Here is an 18296-nt window from a genome sequence, read left to right on the forward strand (position 1 = left end):
CCGCTGTCACTCGAAACTATGGCTTTGGGATGTCTTTGGGTCCGGACCTCTTGGGGTTCGCTTTTTGCGGGAATGGTACCCTGGAACGAAGGGTTCGAAAGGTAGCTCCACATATAGCTCAAGAGGAGGAGCTTTGTACTTACACCTCTAATATATCATATAAACGTAAAAACAATACCTCTTAGCTCCTTATAAAATGAATGGATGCTTGAAAGTAACTGCATGATTTCTGAGTTTCCTATGATCAACCAGCACTTGGAGGTATCTGATAGGCGACCCCTGAGCCCTGGCAAAAAATGCCTAGGGTGCAGTCAATAGGAGGCCCTCGCAAAGGCGAACCGCTGGCACTCAGCCGTGTCCAGGTATTTGTTGTTGATCATGTTGATAAGTGGCCGCCACATATTTTCCAACTGCACTTGTAATAATTTGTTTGCCATTCCTTCACTCTGCATCGCTGTAATCAATGCCGCCAAAAGTGGGTGGGGAGGTGGGAAGCCGGGAAAATCAGGGGACAGACACGAGAAGTGGCATTCCTCAAGACGAAAATGAAAATGTGCCTCTGTGGGAGCCGTTTTTTTTCTCTTGCTTTTTTTTATGCTGCTTCCTTTCTGCTACTGCCATCGCCACTTCCTGGAACCAAAAGTATTTGGCGTGCGGGTTTATCTTTTTGATTTCGTTTCGTTACTTCTGGTATTTTAATGAGTTTTAGCTTTAAGATAAAACAGCAAAAAGCCAGCAAAAAGCCAGCCAAAAGGTCTCCTCTCACATCAAAAGTTTATGAAACTGTTGCCATTAGCAGCAGCGTTTCCCATCCGAGCTTTGATGTGAATCCAGCTGAACGCACGTGTGCCTCGAGATTGCCAATATCCGTCGATACTTCCAGTTCTCGATGCCAGTGGAGACAATGGCAAAATATGCAGATATGTTAATGAAGCATGTTCCAAGCGCCGTTCCAAAACGAAACTATAAAGCCAAGGCAAACCCAAAGACTTGTGAACGGCTGGTTGGCTGCCTCGTAAATTAAATTATGGTGTACTGAGTGCTGGGACCAGAAAAGTGATAGCTAGTTATGTAAAATCGGTGGGAAAAGGAGTAGATAAGGGATATAAGGATTCCTTGGCAAGCGGAGCATAGATAGTGGCGCTTCAAACATCTACATAATAAGTATTTCAAAGAACAGAGATATTCATAGATATGCGATGTTTTAGTAAATGTGATGCTTACATTAGGGATAAAATATGTGCTCATGGCTTTATGCCCATTAAATATCAAATGTTTTAAGGATTCTATAGCGTATCTATATCTTCTTATTTATATCATTTATTTTTGTAGTATACAATCACAGCCTTTCCTTTTTGGCATTTGAGTTATTTCGAGGCTTTCGAGCGGCGGGCTCCTTTGAAATTTGCCATTTTCATTGAACCGCATTAAAATTCGCCATGCCCTCCCATCGAACGACTGACCCACCCAGAAAAGTGCAGTCCACATGCAGTCCAACTTTCGCCGGTCCTAGATCGAGGCACATTCAACATTCAAAATTCAACAAGCAACAACCAACAACCAACAAGCAACATTCAACAACAACATTCGACAACCGACATTCACCCAGGGAAAGGGCGGCTTTGATTGCAATTATTTTGTGTGCTCTCGGTCTTTCACTTTCCCAAAGCCAAAGACAAAAAGCCGAAAGCATAAAAAAGAACTTCGCATAATTTAGTCGCTTTGCCATTTAAATGGAGCACAAGTGTAACTAATCTCCAAGCGACATCCAGTAGATATTTTTTTTCGCTCGTTTTTTCAATGCCTTTCACAAACGAAAAACCGAAAAACGAGTAACCTGAATGGAGTACGTGGCCAAAAAGACTCCAGTCAGCCGAGGTTTTTTGCCTTAGCCTCCTTTTTCTAGGTTAGCCACATGAACTGGCTGAGTTTTTTGGGGGGGAGGGGATAAAGGCACCTGCGGCCAACAACCAGGCCAACAGAAATATGCCAAAAGCGTTGACATTTCGTGCGGTTCCATTGCAATTAGAAGCACTTGAAGCCAAGCCAGTGAACTTCGATCTGAAACCGAGACTGCACTGGTAAAAAATCATATAAAAAAAAGGGATTATACTACTAACATAACATTTATGCCATTTTTAAAACAGTTAATGGGATCATTTCACAGATAAAGCTTGGACTTGAGGAATCTTAACTGCTTTTCGCTGAGTGAAACTAGTTTTTGGGGCACTTCTTTGTAATTGATTTGCCATGTAGGTGGGTAAATAAAAGCTGCCCAAAATTGAATTAAACATTGGCTCAGCCTTCTCGGCACATACGAACAGCAGTGAAGCTGCCGGCAGGCCAGCATTTAAATTTCTTATAAACAAATCTTTTCCATTATCTGGCCAGCTCGCAGGAGAGTAGCACGTGCAAACACGTGTCTTCTGTGGGTCAGCGGAGGTCAGACTCGGGCCATCCATAAAGTCTTCTTTGGGAGGAGGGGAGAAGAGAGGGGAACTCACCGGCAAGAGCATGGCAAACTATTAAAAACTTTGACCCAAATATAATAAAACAGAAACTTACTTAGAGCAAGAAAGCAGCATAGTGCGGTGCGGCACCTCACTCGAAAAGTATTTTTAAAAAATGCAAAATTGCATAAACTACTTATGTATACAGTTCAAGGCAAAGAATGCAATATTTTGTATCTAGGTATTAACACAAAAAGATTTTTCTTGCGGCTAACAAACTTTATCTTTATTCTTACTTATCTTCTAGATAATTTTTAGTTAAGCATGTATTTAAATGTCTTATTCAATATTCTTTATAAAATATATATAAAATTGTTCTATATACATTACATTTACCTTTTCCTTTTCAAAGATTTTGCAATATTTTTGAAACTTAACAATCCTTTTCCACATTCAATTCTAGTGGAATTGGAAAGCCCTTTTATAGGGTGTAAATAGCTTTTCCTCTTCCATGCCGAGTAGATTGTAAGTTAGTGCAAGTTGGAGGAGGGAAAGGCAGCCCCCAACCCCTAACATAAGTACATACATATATGATGGCTCCCCATCTGTTAACTGCCCCCCGCATACCCCAAATCTGACTGGGGAGCAGTCAACCCTTTAAAAACTCTACGGCAAAGTAGGGCAGAAAAAAGTTATGATTTAGAAATTAAAGTTTGCAAAGCAAAGGCAATCTTTTAGTTCTAATAGTTTCATATGGGAAAGTTGCACGGCAAAGGGGCGGGATTTAAAGCTGCCGTAAAAAAGAAGCTTGCTAATGACAAAAGTATAAAGATTGTCAGGCTGTTCCGGCTAATCCATATGGAATGCACTCGACGCAAAGTACGGAATCGCATAAAAGTTCCCTACAAGTTGGGAATCGAGAACTTTTTGGGGCAGCAGGTGCTGTCGTTCTGCAGTTTAAGCAAACCAGAAACAATGTTGTTCAAAATCTAAAGGTATAGTTTAAAATGATTGCTGAAAATGTTGAACATGGCTATGTTTTGAAATCACCATCACTTCTTGCACAGATATAAACAGGCAATAAACCGATAGATACATTATTTTTAATTGAAAACTAAAGGTGATTGAAAATTATACCACCCGAGTAACAAGCAAATATTTACAATTCCTCTAATTTACTGTCGCTATTTGCCATCGTACATAAGTTTTTGCGCCGTACACTGAAAAGTGCCATTAAATCAACGGAGCTGGTCAAACCCTCCTCGAAATAGTAACGAAAGCCACTCGACATTAAAACAATTGTGAATGCATTTGGAGCCCATTTCAATGCCAAAATTAATATGCTCCCATAAACTACATGAATGGGGCCGACTGTGCACTATATTACCCTGCTCGCACAATGATGCACTGTGAGAAATGGGATGGAAGAGGGTAGAAAGATATTTTTATAGTTTTTGATATATTTTCAAAATGAAATTTTTTAATATAAAATTAAACTATTATATTTTTATATTAACAGATATGTTATGCATAAATGCAAGGCCATAAAGTTGCGTTATTATTTTTCGCTCAGTGCACTTAGAAAAGAAAGGAGCAGGATCCCTCCAGTAACCACAGAAGAATATTCCCCAGGTGAAAGTATGTGAAAGCATGCCATAAATCGCCCGCCTTGTTTGTGTGCAAGTGTGTGTGTATGTGTGAGCCTGTGCTGGGCAGCGTGATAGTGTTGGTGTGGGGGCGTGGTGTTGGGTTGGCGAGTGGAGAGTGGTGAAGGGGGCGGGGGTACTGTATTCGGCTTCAAGAGATTAGAATTGATGTGGGTTACTAAGCAAACATGAAAGGCTATTACGTTAAGCGTTGCGTTACGTTTTGTTATGTTCGGCTACGTCGAAAGTGAAATAGTTTTCTTTTCACTTCTAACTTTCCCATTTTGTCAGGGTCTAATTAAATATTTTGCCAAATGACAGCAAAAGTCAAAGCTGGAATTCGGTTGATTGATCTACGGTTAACTAAATATAAAAATAAATAAAAATATTCAACGCACTTTTAAATGTGATTTACACAAAGTTTATTATTCATTTAAGCTGTTCTCTTTGATGGCATATGTATATACATATATTACTTCGAGGATCACACACCTGCAACCTTTTTAAATGAATATATCTATGCTTAAATAATATTTAAATGATTTTAGCGCTTAAACTGAGACAGTCAGAAAGTGGTTTTCAAAACAATGTCTCAATGACTCAGAGCCATATTTCAGAATTGGCTGATCCCATCAACCGAATTCCCTTAACCCGGCTTTAAGCACACGATGTGGTCCCGAAAAATATTAATTACACATTATTAATTTGCCAGCTCTTGCGGACGTAGCGCGATGAACACGAAGGATATGAAAAATGATTTGTTTCCTACTGTTCAGGCAAAGTGGTTCAGATATTATTTAAATGAATTGTTTTTAGCCACCAACGATGGCGATAAAAACACTTTTTTCGCCGCACGGACGAAAAAGTTCTGTTTCTGCGTGGGCGCACAAAATTCGATGGGTTACAACATCGCAGATTCGGTGAAAACTCCTCCTTCTTTTTTTTGTTTTTTTTCTTTCTGATCTGACCGGAGGCCTATCTCGATTATTGTTTAATACGCTGTCATTAATCAATTTGTTTGCCATTGTTTGGGGCCGCTTGTGTGTATATCTTCTGGCCGTTCTTGTTTGGCCAAATTAATTATGGCCCCAAACTCGGTTCTGGGCTGATAAGCAACAGCAACAACAATCAGTGCAGAATAGTGACAAATTTTTTTGGCCAGCATAATAAATGACTTTGTTTTTGGCCTGTCCATTCGGAGTAATTGATTATGCCATGCACAAAACTAGGTGAAATAGGTGAAAGATGTGGAGCAATAAACAAAGTGGTGCAGGGATCTCTGCGGAGTTTAATTTCACACTTCAAGGTCGAAATTGGATATATTCATTCACCTGCTAGCTAATTGAAATCGTAGATTTCTGAATTATGCCTATGTTAAGTAATACGTAATGGGTAATTAGGAAATACCGTGTTAATAGCATACATTTTACCTAGCTAATAAAAATCACGAATCTAAAATGGTAGTTTTAATTTAATTATGTATTTAATCAAACTGCAAATAAAATCAGTAAGACTGCCATCAATTAGGTTGTTGTGATAAATGAATTATTGTTTGCTCAGCAAATACATTAAAAATCCATCATAAACTCGGAAAGAAAGAAACTAAGATATCACATTCTTTAATAAATATTCACAGACCAAAACAATGCAGGCACTAAGTAAACAAAGAAAAGTTTCCAAGTACTAATATTGAATTTAACATTTATGACCTATGCACTTCATCGACTCAACGAGCTGATGCATTTGCTTTGCATATTTCGAATGCAAATATTTACATCAATTAAAACGATTTATTTACGAAATGAATAGGCGAATCCAGTGCCAGACACAAATAATCGCACATGTGAACGCAACGGAAACTAACTCAATTAAATTCGCCATCATTGAAGTGCATCCAACACCCGAAGAGTCCTTGAAAGAGCTTTGAGCTCTGGCAGATCCATTTTGGTTTTTTTTCCCCGCTCGATTGATTGCGTTTACCTCAAATGCACTTTATAAATGCAAATCAGTAGCGAGCAGCATTGGAAAAGCATTGAGATACTTGTGCATATCCAACGGATACACATGCCCACCGTCGAGTATCTTTGAGGTTGCCGTGCCGTGCTGCAGGCCGAGATTTCAACTTCTTTTGGCCATTTACAAATTGCTCAATGTCTGCTGTAATAAATTATTTATGTTATTGCGGCGTTGTCAATAAAGACATAAGTGCGCACAATCAAAAGCGAAACCCCAAGCGGATTGACACCGGGCGGGGGATCAAATTGCTGCGGGGAATCGGGTCGAGCAATTACTATATGCTATATGCTATATGTTATGTGCTATATGCCCGATGGTCTACCAGCTGGAACAACAACAATGCTGCCATAAAAGCGCAGTCCAAGTGCAGGCCATAAAAAGTGGAAATAACAAAACACACACAGCACACACAAAAGGCCGAAGGAAAAAACTCCCATTTGACACCGAAATCAAATTAACATACAAAACTTACATTCCACATTACAATCCGGCAAACAGACGTAGCCTTTTGTAAGCGAACAACAAGCCATTCAGTTGGGTAAAAATCCAAAATCTGAAATCTGAAATCCGAAAATCACAGTTGGATGTCGGAGACCTGTCATATAACACTTGTTCGCCTCACTTGTTGGGCATTTTCTTGCCTGCATGGCCGCATACACAACACACAAATGTTGCTTGTTTTCCACATTTTCAGTTTCAGTTTCATTTTCATGTTGGTTTCGTGTTTTGTGCGCCTTTTTTTGGCATTTACCAAATTCTTGTAGCTGTCACGTGTCGCAGCGACAAATTGGCATTGATGTGGGCGGTGGAGTGGGTGGCAGGTACTCGGCTCGTAGGTGCATTCCAACAGGTGTTCGCATTAGATGGCACTTACCAACACTGCCTATTTCGGGGAAATACAAATTTCTACCATTTGCAGTTGAAGTTTTAAGTTGTTGAACTTCAAGTCTCATTATTTACCTAAAGATACTAATATCCTGAATATATTTGTTTGTTAGCTAACTTTTTCTTCGAAATGAATTTAATATTAGAAATTTTATTTTTACAACTGCTATGAAATAACCCCTTCAAGTACAATTTTACCTAAAATACAAAAGATGAAAACCTATACATAATCTTTGCAAAAATGTCTCGTTAGCAGTTCATTTTCGAGCTTAGTGTGAAGTGGTGTGAATGCTTCACTTTCTAAGCTATTTGCTCATGCGATCGGTGGAGTGCATCCCCCAGAAATGTGGCACTGCAACGGCAGCGTATCAAAAACGCCTTCAAGGACCTTCTCCAGTGGCACTCAAACTGTAATTAAAGCCAACGCTGCCCATCGACTCTTGAAGCCTTTTGCAATCCGTTCGCCATTCGCTCAACAATGGGAGTTTAATGGGAGTGCGGGCCCGGGGCATTTTCATCGCATAATCATTTTTTGTGCCCGAACAGGGATAATAAATATGTCGCAGGCACTTGAGGCAGCCTCTCGCATTTATGTCGCTGCACACGGAGGAAAACCACCCCGTGCCACCCCCTTCCACTGCCGTTTTCGTTGCAGGTTCTTGGGTGTACGTGTCCGTGTACGATGCCTGCACTCTCAATTATGTCTTAATTCGTATCTAATGGATATTTTCTGTGTGAATTTTCGTGATTAATCGCCGCCTGAGGGTGCAAGGGGACAGCCAGCACACTGCAACAAAAACTGCATTTGCCACCCTAACTACTTTTACTAACAGTGTACTGATCTTATCCTAGCTTTCCTCTCATTTTCTTGTATCATTTATTAATTATTTATGTATTAAAAGAAAAGCTTATTGGTATCTAAATTTGCTAACTTCTAAATTTACTTCGTCATGTAGTATAAAAATTGAAATATTTTTACAAGCTTCATTGAAATACAGTTTCCACCCCTTAGATAAAATTGCAGAACTGCTCCGATTATGTTCTCAGTGTAAGCAAAAGGGTGGTTTGCCGACTGCAGTTGTTCACACATGTTCACAAAAAGAGTGCAAATGTGGGGGGTGTTGGGGGGCGGACAATGGAAATGCGAGCGATAACTCAACTCCACCGAAGGTTCCCAACTTTCTTTCCCCTCGATTTTCTTTCTTTTTTTTTTTTTGAAAATTTGCAAGGCGGTGGAGTGGGTGGAAATTTGCAATTGCTGGGGTGTGGCAGTTCGGCATTAACGGCATATGCAGCGTATGTAGGGTTTTACGTTTGTGTGCGTAGACGGCGACGTGTTGCAACTTCCGGTGACGTCGGCGTAGTCGCAAAAACTGATTACGCGGCATTTGTGGCAGCAGCAAACCGGCGACGGTTTTTGCAAACATTTCCAAGAATGCAACCGCATTGCCGCCACCTCGCCACCGCGCCCCCGCCCTTTCTACCCACAAACAGCGCCCACTTTTTCGTTGGTAAACAAAAAGCATCTGAAATGCAATTCGCACTTCGGCAGCACATGGGCGCCATCTAGCCGCGCTTAGGCAAACTACGCCAGAGAGTCAGATAACGCGGGTGTTTTCCCGAGAGAGAGAGAGCAAGGGAGAGAAAATTGGTGGAAAACCACTCTAGTTGGGAATTTTATCTAAGAGCGGTTCTCAGCTGAGTTTTCCTCTCTGTTTATCTTCAACTGCCACATTTGCATTCTTTTTAGGCGTTCTTGGTGTCTCTGCTGCAACCGCTCCCAAAAAATCAGATTTACATGTCGTTGTTGTTGGTTCTTTTTTATTTATTAATTTTACTTAGCATCGAATCTGATAAGAATGCAGTGTGTGCTGGGCGAGCATTGAACTTATTGGAGGCTCTGTGGGCAGGTCTAATTGGGACCGGTCAATGCAAGCGGTGAAGGCTAATTAGCAGTGGGCGGCGGAAGTACGACATCTTATTGGATGGGAAATTGGGAGATAGCACTAATGGAAAATGCAAGATTTCCTTTTGTTTACGGTTTGATAAGCAATTGTATTATGCCCTTTTGTGCACTTTTATCCACTGAAGGTTTTCATATGTATTTTCCTATTTCTTTCTTTAGTTTTTTATTATAATATAGAAAACCGTTTAATGTTTTAATATTATATCAAGTTTATTTTGATGATAATACCAATAGTATTTCACTTTGTATCCCTTCAAATCTCAAACATTTGCATGCTGTATTGCAAGGAGCTGATATTTCAGTTAGCTTGGTTTCAAACCATCCAGCCGCACATTATCTGACTCAATGAGAATCCAACTCGAGAGTTGCCGGCTCAGATAATTATCTGAGATCTCTCTCCTGCTCAGCGAGAGTATTTTTGCACAAAAAGCCGAAGTGTGCGCTCGTGCCTCGGCTGTTGCACACATTCACACTTACTTCGTGCGCGGCATGCTGTTAGCTCGCTTCGGCACTTAACAGCGGCTGAGAATCGACTTTTGAAGTTCGTGGCGTACACAGATACAATACAGCGTTAGTTCGAAAAAAATCGTGAACGTGTTTGGACACGTTGTGGAGCGCACCGTTACTTCCTATAGCAGACAGCTCAGCAGATTCGCGCGTGCAAATTCTCACCCTTCTCTTCTTTCTCCTCTCCCACCCACCACCGCCATCGGTCGCTGTTCTAGCTGTTGTAGCTGTAGTTGTTGTTGTTGTGCGGGCAACTTGCTTTTGGGGGCGGGGCACGCGGGTCATCGCAAATAGCAAAATCGTCAATCGTCAATCGTCATCGGCGAAACGTGTGTGCAGAATTAATGAAATGCCCGCGCCGCTTCATCAATGAAAACAAAAAAGCGAGAAGACTATCCGCCAAATAGTATCTCAAAGATTTGTAGCTGTGCTTTCGGTTAACGTTGTGTTTGGGCCAACAATTTTGTTTTGACAACAGTGCGTGCTAACGAACCAGCCCCGAATTGCCAAAATTATCGCGGTAAGTCCTCCCTTTGGGGCTTAATCCTAGTGTGTTGTGGTGCTGCTTAGCTTAGTACTGGTATCGATTATTTTAATTAATTGGTTATGTTTATTTTTTGTATTTGGTGCGTAAATACTATAGGCTTAGTCACGTGTACTAATAACCATTTGTGTTTATTAAAAAACTTGTTTTTAGTGACGAAATAGCTTGATAACAATCTAATTTTAATCAATTATCTAATGTATCTTTAGTTCTATTAAACTTGAATGTTTTACTTTTACTAAGAAAATACTGTTTAAATTGGGGAACTAACGTTACTAAAGTTGGCCCTTATCAGATAAAACCGTTACACTTTATGAAGAGCCCCTTTAAGGCCGAAAAACGCCTTGACAGCAGCATGACATTCTCTTTTCCTTCATCTCTGTTGTTTCAATGTGCGATCGATAAGTTTTATGAGTTTTCGTTGTGAAATTTTGAAATCATTAATTATGTCTCGGGCCGCAGACTCGGTCGGAGTTTCCGACCAGGTCCCCAGCTCCCCAGCCCCCCAGCCGTCGTCTCATTTTGGGGTTTCTGTCTGGGGAACAGGTTTCGTTAGAGCGAAAAACTTAAAGAACTTTTCGAGGTTCGAGGTGTGCGATTCCGGGAACTTGTTAGGTGCTGCCTGGACTCGTGTTTGCTCGCCCCCTTTATGGAGATGTGGATCTTTATGAATGAACGAGGTGGGGCTCAGTTCGGGCGCTTGGGCAGCTGAGCGGCTGAGTGGCTGGGCGGTTAGAATGTCTCGTGTTGTGGGCCTTTCTCGTTGACACTTTTGAGGAATGTCGGCTTGGCCCCACTGGCCTGGCTTGGTCAACTGGGAATGGGTTAGACGTGAGCTGGCATAAGTCTAGGAAGCTGGGATGTACTAAAGTTCGAAGAATTCGAAAGGGGAAAATAGTTTGGGCAGAACTCAAGATGATTTCAAAGGAAATGTAGTAGGAGAACAAACATGCGTTGACTTTAATGTGTTTTAAAGGATGTAGAGTTAGAATTTTTTGTTTAAGAATTTTATAAACAATATTCCGAACTTATATTCCGAACTTATATCTTCAAGATGATCTCCCAAAGAAGCAACCTCTTCTAAAAACACGCTTATCTTTATGTTGCGTCTTCTATTCCGTTTTGCCCATCTACTGGTGACCTTCATTATCTCCATCCGAGAACAACCTCGAGGCGAAATCTTAAAGCAAATCCCCACTCATTAAAGCTGCCAGCCTCCGTTGTTATCAGAAGGCCCCAAAATCCCCCCACAAACGCCAAGGCCGAAGCAGAAAACTTCCAACCTGCATTAGCTAAGCTGGCTCTGAAACAGAAAACTTTTTAATTACCAACAGGAAAAAACATTTAAGATAAAAGCCAGGTAATATGGGGGCAGGTGGGACGCCCACCACCCTCTTTTACATAAATTGAAATTATGGCCACTGTTCGACTCGAGACCATCCGTTTTGGTTGAAGAAGAACAAGAAGGTGAGTCCGAGCCAAAATCGAAACTTTTACTTCTCTTTCACTGACCCGAAGGAATTCGTATTTATGACCTTCGTAAATAAAAAAAACCGAAGGAATAAGCAGCAGCTTTTAGCCATCTCAGAGCTACACATTTTGCCGCTTAAATATTTTCTAACCATTAGATAAACAAATAGAACGGGGAGATGAAGATGGATACAGCAAGAACCAGAGGTAGAAAATAAAAGAAAAGAAACGATAAGAACGAAAATATCTTTCAAGTACAATGTTAGGTAAATATAAACAAAACTTTACGTCTTTGGGTCCCACACTTCTTTTTACAACCTTCTCGACTCTCAGATGCTGCACTTTGGCTGTTGCTGCTGTTATTTTGGTTCTCTTTTTTAGCTACTTAAAGCTTTTAGAGCGGCAGCAAGATGTAATATAAATTACATTAGCTAAGTGCCAGGCGGCAATTAAAAACAAAAAATACTCGTGAAGTTTTCCTCCGCCTTTGTTGTTGCTGATAATGTTGTTAATGATGTTGCGGCAGCATCTTCAGCAGCCAGCCTCATCCCATCCCCATTCCCACTCTCATTCCCCTCCGCATCCCATCGGCATCATCATCAGTGGCATCATCATTAAGAACATCATTGCCACCATTAGCAGCATCATTAGAACGTCAACTTAATCAAGGTTAAAAAGCATGTGGCGTGCCTGCCCCAAAAATCGAGGAAAACTCAAGAGATGCGGGAGCTGATATCTCTCTTTCTCTTTTTTTATGTGGGGTATATGTACATATATATATATCTTCGATTCTGTAATTATTGACGCTGACGATGTCTTCCACGTTAGACATACGTAAACATAAACATATTGCGATGACTGAGATTCGGTAAGAGTTTTCCGTTTAATGCGATTAGGAAAAGTTATGCAAGGATTGGGCAAATTATGTTGGCTAACATGGGGTAATATTTTTTGGAGCTTTTGTGCGATGAGGTAATTGTAGGGATAAACATAAATGGGAGCTAATTGGACGGCGAAATATTAGGAGTGAAAATGTTGATTAATGCAATACTCATTTATAGCTGGGGAATAGAAAAGGAACCACTTTATAATGACCAGTATAATCTACCACAAAAAAATAAAAACGTAATACCCCGATGAATCAATATTATCTTTTTTAGCAAATCTTACCACTGGCATATTTATAACCCTCCTTGATTTTTCACTTTTCAATTCAACCACCAAACACAAACATTTTATCGTCCAACCCTATCCTATCATCAAGATACAATCGAGATTTTGCTGCCTTGACATTTATAATGCCAAGCGAATACTTGAAACTCTAATAACCCCAGAAAATCACCCCAAATTACAAGTACGAAAATAAGTTCCCCCGAATGACCACCATTAGGCCTGAAATCAAAACATTTTACAACAGCAATTATGTGATTTTTTTCAGAGCCAAAGTCAAAGTAATTTCTATTTTAATAACTAATAACTAGACCCCGTGGCCAAGCCAAGTCCATTAAAAATAAATATCTCTAGAGATATACTTTGCAATTAAATCGGCAACAAACTGCAAATGAACCGAGCCGAATCGAATCGAAATGCGAGAGATGGAGCAGGCTCCATTATATGGGCATTATCTGGCTGCCCATAACTATCGGCTCCATCATAAATTTAATTAGCATAATTGACTCTGCGAACGGATGTTCTTTTTCGATTTGTGTTTTCAAAATTTCGCTCACGTAGCGGCAATTAAAAATGGGCTGGCAGCTTTCGGGTGCCATATGCGCGGTTTCGCCCACCTCATCAGCCCAAAATATTGAAGATCAGGTGCGGGAAAAGCGAGGAGAAAGGTGTGAGAAAAGCTGGCAACAGCTGGTGAAACGTGCCATTGACACTTTCGAGAGCCAGTTTATGAATATGCCCAGTACTTGCCACTCAAATCGAAATCAAAATAAACTATACCCGTACCCGTTTTCACCTAGTTCTGAATTCTATTCTATTCTGAATTTTATTCTATTCGTTGTTGCTTATATTTAGCCTTTGCTCGGCTGATGAACCATACACACAGTATTTCAATTTCCAGTTTCACTTCCTCTGCCCCAGTAATATTCTATGCGTCATTTGGCAAATGAGTGTGGAGTCGCTGTGGAGTGGAACGCCGGTTATCTTGTGTTTACCTTTGGGCGATAAGGCGCCAGCCGATAAGATAGAGCCACTCTGGATCTATGCCTCGATAGGGTGTGACTTGGCTTCGATTTCTGATTTTCCACACAAAAGGAATTCGCTGCATTCGTGATATGAATGTGTTGTGTTGTGCTGTTGTGCAAGCTGCTGCTGCTGCTGCTGCCATGGAAATGGAACGGCTTGGGGAGTTGTGGAACTAATGGACTGTTTACGTATTTATGGGCCCTGAATGTTGGTCAATATTTGTGGTTTTCGTGGGCGTTGAGGGGCCAAAGGGAACAAAGCCAACTCACTGGGAGGAGCTCAATGGAAAGACGTCAAAGCTTACTTACTGTTCTTGATGGCGAGTGGAGTGGGGCACATAATGTGTAAATAATTTATAGATAGGATAAGCCCATAAAGAAAGAATTCGTTGATTAAGAGTTCTTCGACAGTGAGGGTTGATGATTTAGGTATTTCATTTTCTATTTCGAAAACACAATTGTGCCACTGCAGTTCATTGCAGTCATTGCAGTCATTGCAGTCATTGCAGTATTAATAAACTAATGTCACAAGTCCCCACACTCATTTGCTTATATTTTGGTTTCTTAATATATTTATTATAAGGTATAAATGTATAAAAATAATTCTAGGTAAAATAAACACATTTTCCAACAGTACAATTTGGTTCCCAGACATAGCTTCCATAGCTGATTAATGAACTCATTGCTCAAGAGATAATCGTTCAGCTAATTTCGCATTAACTAAACTCACATGTTGTTGAAAATTTCAGGGCCAGAAAGGCCAAGTTCCGCCAGAAACATCTGTGCCGAGTGTCAAAATGTAAACTTTGCTGAAAAAATATGTACATAATGACTCGCTATGGCCAAACACAACGGAAAACACAAAACAGCCAAAATCCATTAATATAACGCGGAACCATTTAATAGTCCGAAAAACTAGCATGACGACAAACAGAACATGATCCATAAAATCGAGAAGCGAGCAAGTTACGACAAATATGCAAAATTTAAAACTTAGAAGACACCAGATCCAGATGTGAGGTACAGATAGATGACTGCCAAGATAGATAGATAGATAGATTGTGTTTCGGCCGCATTGGAGACGCCCACAAAAAAGTCGGGGCATAAATAAGAGAAAACGTCACATGAAATGTGAGGCAGAGCTGGGAAATAAATATGAAAATGGGCTGACAACAACAAATTTATATGTATTTACATTTGTTTTGTGCTGTGCGGTTCTCTTTTAAATTTATGGGCTTATTGATACTCTCGGGGGCGAGAGGAATCCAAAATTTGCTTTATCAGCACGTCAGAAAGGCGAGCAAGAAGCCCCAAACCGCAATCTGTAAAAATGTTCTCAGCGAAATGATTTAGCTTTCTATCTGTATCTCTGTGTGCACTGTGTCTCTCAGATTTCCATTGTGTTTTCCCTCGGTGTTTTGAACAATTCTGCCTAGTTGAGCAAAAATATGTCAAAACAAATTGCCTGAATTTGTGTGGAATAGGTGGAGCAGACGTCGAGAAATTTACGTGATAATGAAAAATATATTTTCTTTTTCACATGCATTCAAAACTCATAAGCTTGTTAACCAATAGTTTTATACAAACAAATACGAGTGCAAGGGCAAATAAAAATATGTCCTATATTTTTGTACTGGCTGCAGATTTAGGCTATTCAATTAACTTTCATTTGTGCGTAATGTATTGTGACACTCCCCTCTGCAAGTTCAACGAACTGTGGCCTGGATTCCTTGGATAACCCGTGAAACCTTCACCTGGCATGGCACTTCTGCGTAATTCTTTGGTTCGCACCATTTAGTGGCCATTTGATTTTGCATATCAATTAACGAGATTGAGCTGCCTCGGGGGCAGTATTTTAGTATTTTGGGTCTGTTCGGTTAATCAGAGTTGTTGGCGATACAACGATTAATTAAAGTCTCAAGTCTCTGAATGGCTCGTTTACGGTTTCGACCTTGCTGACTGCCTAGACAAAAAGATCATTAGTTAGAGCATCAAATAAAACTGTTTGATTACCCATAATTATAGCTTACCGAAAGTGGGGGCAAAAAATGACGGTGGTAAACATTTTGTCGCCTTCGGATTTGATGCCTTCATTAGGAGCCAGAATAGAATAGACAGAAACTTTGGCTGATTATGTTGTGCCACACGGCGTATGCATAATCGTATAATTAATTGCCATAAATGTTAATTGCGCATACGCCACGTTGCGGCACTTTATCCTTTTAATAAAAGGGTTCCCACGCCCACATTTCCCCCACCTCCATCTCTGTGTCCTTTCTGCCGAAAGTTTTGCCAGTTAATTAAGCAAGTATTTCCCGGTTCTTTTCGTGTTTACCCAGTTAATTTCTGTTAAGTTTTGTTGACATGTTCGTTGTTTACCTATAAGCTAGTTTCCTAGCTGCGACAAATTAACTTGCTTCGTGTTAAAGTTTCTGCGGTTAAAGTTGTTTCTGAGAAGTTGAACAACTTATTGGATTAGGCAGGTGTTTGAAGACGAATTAATGAGATTAGAGACGTTACAAGTTGAAACAAGAAAAGGCAGTTCAATGGGGATAACTTAAAGTAAAAAGAAAGAATGGCCTATATTTATTACAAGTTTTATGACTTACTTAAGAATTCTATTGATTTAAAGGAGACTACAGTCCGTTAAATTTAAGCACTCTTTTTGTACATAATTTGCATTCAAGTTTCGAACTTTGCACTTCCCCAATGAAACTTGGAATTTCATAACTTTATGAAAGAAACTTCCATACCAGGAAGCAATTTCGGAAAATATCAGTGCTTCAATCCCATTTGAAGTCTTTTCTACGAGCTTCGACTATTGCATTGATTGCCTGTTGCTGTTGGTTTAACCCAAATAATTTTCGAGTCAAGCAAACAGAAAATCAACAAACAAGCAAACAGACAAGCAAGCGCAGGCCAAACAAACAAAATGATCAACAAATCAGCAAAAACTCGAATGTAAGTAAAATCAATAGTACGTTTAGGGTAACGCCCCCTCTTCTATAGATTTTCCCCCTTTCTTGAACTACGAGTATCTATCTTTATCTATCTCTGGATTGTGGAACCCCTTTTAAAGCGAGAGAGTGAAATTTTTTCTATGCGAAGCTTGGAGTTCGAACTGTTTGCTTTTAATCAAGTTTCACAACATTTATCTAATGTGTGCTCAAGTCGGGCTAATTAATGGGTTAGGGCGGTCTGGATAGTTCATTTGAATATTTAACGATTGGCGGGCAGCGGTCGCCAAGGGGGCGTGGTCGCTCGGGGGGCGCCACCTGTCCGCCAAAATTATTAATCAATTATGCAAAGTTCTCTGGGGTAAACTGCTAGCTCAGCGCGGAACTTCAGCTGTTGAAATATTTGAGATTCGTCCAACTCACCTTGTGAAACAACAACGAGAAATGAAGTCATTAGATGGGCCAAGATTCAGACTACAGCGAGTATTTGAATGGCACTTTGCAAAACAAGTTTAGCTTTGTGTGCTGGAACGAGCGATCAACACGTAAATGTGAAGCGTAACAAAACGCTAAAAAAAATGAAATAAATAAATATGTGAGAAGAAAAATGAAACGTTAAATGCAAATGCGCCTGGCATTATTTTTTAGCTAGAAGGTTGTGAGAGAATTTGAATGATGTAATTCGTGGATGGGTGAGCTCAACTTGCAAAGTGACTAACGAAAGTCAGTTAAACTGGCAACTTTACCTGGGAGACTTTATAACCCCCAACTGTTCGTGCTAATTTCATAGTTATATAGTAGATAGTAGTAAGTTCTATAAGATTTTACTTCCTTTACAGATATTTTTCTCCATGTACCTAAGCTCCGCAATAAAGGCAATTAAAGCTGCAGCCAAAGGCGAACTTAAAGTGTCTCCCAAGTCAAGCATAAATGTGCTAAAAGGTTAGAGTGCGGGCCGGAAATCCCTAGAAGCAACATACATAGAAGCTACACACATTGCGCCATGTGAAATAAAATGCTAAAGTTATTCATTTTGCAAATAAGCAGGGTAAATATTTAATTAACAACTCAGCAGGCAAACAAAAGGGCGAGGGGCGGGAGATGTGTCTCGCATTTGCGACGCGGGTCTAAGGTTTCCTGCTCACTGAGGGTAATATAATATTTATTTATATGCCGCACAGCCAAAGTCACCTACAAAACGAGACGACAACGGCGATGACGACGCCCTAGAAATTGCGGCAAATTTTATGTTTCTCTACCATTCCGGACTGTCTCTCTCTCTTTCTCTCACTTAGTCTCTGTCTCTTTCCTTGGGTGTGAGTCAATGACATGTACGAAAAGAACTAGCTTCCTCGGGGGATCTTGGGTCTTAAGGTGTGCGCCATAGATAAAAGTCTCAGGATATATAAGTATTTGTGAATGCGAAATGCATTGCAATGCAGATACAGGTGTTTTAGATATATTTCAATTTATCAGTTGATATAAAATCCAAAAATTGTCAAAGTATATAAATTATATTTTTAAATCTTGCATAAATATGTATAAATATAAAATATGTGTATGCTAATAATATGAATTATTCATTAAATTTATATAGTGTGTTACATATATTTCGCGCACCTTTTGAGCTCGCTGTGCGTGCTCCCTTTGTGCAGGGCAA

At 40.1% G+C, this 18296-nt stretch overlaps 1 protein-coding gene and 1 long non-coding RNA gene across 3 annotated transcripts in view; one reads left to right on the forward strand and one right to left on the reverse strand.

The window, feature by feature from the left end:
* The first annotated feature begins 9529 nt into the window (after nt 1-9529).
* Nucleotides 9530-18296, forward strand: part of LOC6533991 (protein slit) — a 53507-nt gene continuing 44740 nt past the window's right edge. The window contains exon 1 of the mRNA XM_002094645.4: nt 9530-9990. The gene's annotated coding sequence lies outside the window, so the exon portion shown is untranslated. The remainder of the gene's footprint in view (nt 9991-18296) is intronic.
* LOC120321608 lies at nt 15276-18142 on the reverse strand. 2 transcript variants are annotated; one of them, XR_005561322.1, is made up of 2 exons: nt 15710-18142; nt 15276-15638 (listed from the first exon to the last, which is right to left on the reverse strand). It is a non-coding gene; the product is annotated as an uncharacterized LOC120321608 (long non-coding RNA). The 2 variants fall into 2 exon arrangements; XR_005561321.1 differs by having other exon boundaries at nt 15276-15642.

The sequence above is a fragment of the Drosophila yakuba genome, chromosome 3L, assembly GCF_016746365.2.
Source record: "Drosophila yakuba strain Tai18E2 chromosome 3L, Prin_Dyak_Tai18E2_2.1, whole genome shotgun sequence".
Taxonomy (NCBI): Eukaryota; Metazoa; Arthropoda; class Insecta; order Diptera; family Drosophilidae; genus Drosophila; species Drosophila yakuba.